The following is a 3,695-nucleotide window of genomic DNA, read 5'->3' as shown; positions in this document are numbered from 1 at the left end:
ACGCTAAAAAATATTTCTTATAACTCTTGTATTAACATTTCAGTATATTCTATTCGAATCGTACTCGTACTAGTGATACACAATAAATCAAATTTTTCTCAACTTAACAGCTGAGAAAAAAATATGTAATTGCCCTGACGTCAATGAACAAATGGGAAAAATGGAAATCTGGTTCAGCATTTTAAGAAAGCCAAATTTTTATTATATCTTTTAATATTGTACATACATATGTATGTATGTAAGTAAATATGCAGAAATGCAATTAAAATATTTACGAGCATATCAATCAAAACTACACTAAGCCAAAAACGCATAAAAATAAAAATAGCTTTACTTACAATTCAAAACTATTTTAGATTTTATGGGATTTCCAATGCATAATTGTTGGTATGTGCATATGTGTGTATCCTGCAATTAATACAAGTAGTAGGCTACGCGCACAGTGGGACGTCCCCATATAAGCTGCGGCCAAAAATTTTAACCATACTACAAATTAGCAGACACATTTTTTATGTATATGCTCTATTCTGCATTTAGGAATGAAGAAATGTGGAAAATGGTCAAAACTGACACACTGCCACGCCTACAGCTCTTGGGTGCTTAAATGTTATCCGATTTTGGTGACACTCAGAGTATATGCTGGTTTTAACGAAAAAATAAATAAAATTAAAAAACCTTTTAATTCAATTTCAATAAAAAAAATAATAGGAGCTGGTCTAGAAGACTGATTATTTTAGTAAAAGCTAAATTCTATTTTTGAAAGAAAAATTTCGTTTACAATTTTTAAAAGTACATCTACATACATCCATCCGTACGTACATCCATATACTACATACAAGACTGATAGAATTCAAGATTGCTCCCATCAGAGAGGAATTTTGAAATTAATTTTTGTGTGACGTCACACTGGTGTATTTGCGAGAGAGAAATGCCAAAATGCGAGCAAGAATGGAAAAAGAAGAAACGATTTTGCTAGGAAATCGTAAACACGTTGCACAAGTGTGACGTCATACAAACAGCGACAAACAGCCACCTTTGTTCTCTGCATCTGAAAATATCATCTGACTAAATGCCGCACAAGAACTATTCAGCTAGAGCAGCACTGATTCAAAATAATTGTCGGTGGGAAATATGAAAAATCTGATTTGTTTTCTGTACAATATCCAGCTGAGTGACAACAACAACAAGAAAAATCACTTGAAAATGGCAAAATTAATTTAACGAAACCGCAATAAATTCATATGCGTTGTAATTGTCACACGCCCACTTTATGCCGTCCATCGTTCAAATTTAATATTAACTAAAAGAAATTATTTCCAAACAAGTGGGCGTACATTTTAATTTAGTAAAAATAAATGCGAATAAAAATAAATAGTGATATGCTTGGTATTACGGACACTATTTATGTACTTATGTATGCATGGAAAATTAAGTTGCAAAGTAAATTTCTAATACAAGAAAAGTGTGACTGACAAACGACTATTTCTAAATGCGTACATATATATATATATATATGTATGTATGTATGTACTTTAGATCGTATCACGATGTATAGTACAAAAGTAGGTAAATTTGTTCCAACCGATTTTGAACACTTAGAATGAGAGTATTTCAGCAGTGCAACAATTTTTTTCGGCACCCTGTAAAAAAGCTAAATCGGCGTTTTATAACTTTTTTTTTTAAGTAAGGACCGATTTCGATACATGATACACCGTTGTAAAGGTAGAAAACCTACAGTTTTATATATAGAGCTATTGCAGTATCTCATAAATTTTGCAAGTGTATATCTAAGCTTCTTACTATTGATTAGCGGGTAGGATAATCTTTTCTAGGGAAAGCCTGTAAACTCTCTTTAATACCTTTACAACGGTGTATCCTTTATAGAGCACGCATATCAATAGAAAACAAGACATTTTTCAGCAAAAGCAAATCGGACTTTACTTCTCATCAAAAAATTTAAGAGTACTTTTAATTTCTTCATGATTCAATGATCGGATCTTAACCAAATTAGTATGGGACTACTTCCGAGGTACCACCTTTGATTTAACAAAAAAGTGGACCAAATTGATGCGGTAAAATACACAAAAGAAAAAAAAATCTGTCGACGAATTGATAACCTTTTCTTTTCTTCGAAGTCGGTTAAAAAGCCGATTTAGCTATTTTTACGAAAAAAGTTTACATTCCCGAAATACTCTCATTGTAGCATATGTATGAATGTATTCTGCACGTTATCGATGATTTTTTAACCGCAAAATTTTGTTAACAAAAATTCTTACCACTACTTGTAACCACAATTCTAGCTATGAAGTTTTGTAGAAATTCTGGTATTGAATATTTCTCGGTACAATATCTTGTTAGCAGCTTATAAGATAGTAACAATATTTAAAGGTTACAAGAGTGCGCAGAATGCTTAATTTACAGAAACTTTATTACCGGCTAAACAATTTTTCTTGCCACCACAGAATAGACCTCTTAGTTTTTCAAAATCACTAGGAAGAAATTGAAATTTTTTTTCGGCTACGCTCTAATGAGCATTAATATTAATATGGTATGTATGTATGTAAATATGCATAATTTAGAATGGTTGAGCGCGTCGTATGCTCACATTGAACTCTGGCAAATTATCAAAAAAAAAAAATTAGATTAGAAAAAAAGCTAAAGCAAATACACTACGCCTTGAGTGACAATGACGTCTTCATTTAACCGCATATTTAGATACACTCATACATAAGTATGTACATTAGAGTGGTCCGAAAACAGTAAAGTCGGAATTTTAATGCCGTCACCCCTAAGAATTGTTCTATACCGAAAAAGTATACCCTATTTTTTTATTTTATTTTGAAATCAAAAAATATTTAGGGAGTGCTCAACTTTTTGCATAAATGGTATAAAATTCTTGAACATCAATATTTTTCGATCGGAAAACTGTGGTTCACTTCAGGAGACTTCCAATATTAATATCCAATTTTTTATTTAACCTTTTTTAATACTAAAGATTTTTTATTGGTCCCCCATTGCATTTTCTGGGGGTTTTGGCGGACCTGTAAAATATAGTTACTATGAAAAAATTGTTAAAGAAACAATTTGGTATTATTATTGGGAATTTCCTGGAGAGAAGCAGAGTTTTCCGATCGAAAAATATTGATTTTCAAGAATTCTACGCCATTTCTACGAAAATTTGTTTTTCCCTATATAAAATATATTTACAACTTTGAACGCGTTGAGCACTACCAATTTTTTTTCAAATTAAAAGAAAAAATAGAAGTATATTTTTTTCGGTATATAACAATCCTAGGGGGTGGCGGCATTAAGATTCCAATCGAAAAATATAGATTTTCATGAATTTTATATCATTTCTACGAAATGTTGGGCATTGCCTAATTATATATATTTTTTTTCGGTATAGAACAATCCTAGGGGGTGGCGGCATTAAAATTCCGACTTTACTTTTCCCCCCCATAAATTTTTGGACCACCCTAATGTACATACATACATGTGTTAATTTATTTGTACTTTTTCGTTTTACTTAAGCGTGTATTTTATGTTAAATCTATTTTTGTAAACCTCACAATCGTCTAACAAAATGCAGACTACAATAAATAACACAACAAATAAAAGAAATCTTTTTTGGCTGAAAAATAAAGAAACTAGCAAATATTTCTGACAAATTTTACACTAAAGACAGGCTTTTTTTT

At 31.1% G+C, this 3,695-nt stretch overlaps 1 protein-coding gene across 2 annotated transcripts in view; it reads left to right on the top strand.

Moving 5' to 3' along the window:
* Positions 1-3,695, top strand: part of LOC118743173 (protein quiver) — a 47,824-nt gene that overhangs the window by 1,062 nt on the left and 43,067 nt on the right. The window lies entirely within an intron of this gene.

This window comes from Rhagoletis pomonella, unplaced genomic scaffold (genome assembly GCF_013731165.1).
Source record: "Rhagoletis pomonella isolate Grant_MI unplaced genomic scaffold, Rhpom_1.0 Rhpom_scaffold_00007, whole genome shotgun sequence".
Classification (NCBI taxonomy): domain Eukaryota; kingdom Metazoa; phylum Arthropoda; class Insecta; order Diptera; family Tephritidae; genus Rhagoletis; species Rhagoletis pomonella.
The sequence above is the reverse complement of the archived record's forward strand: the minus strand, read 5'-3'. Positions and strand labels throughout refer to the sequence as shown.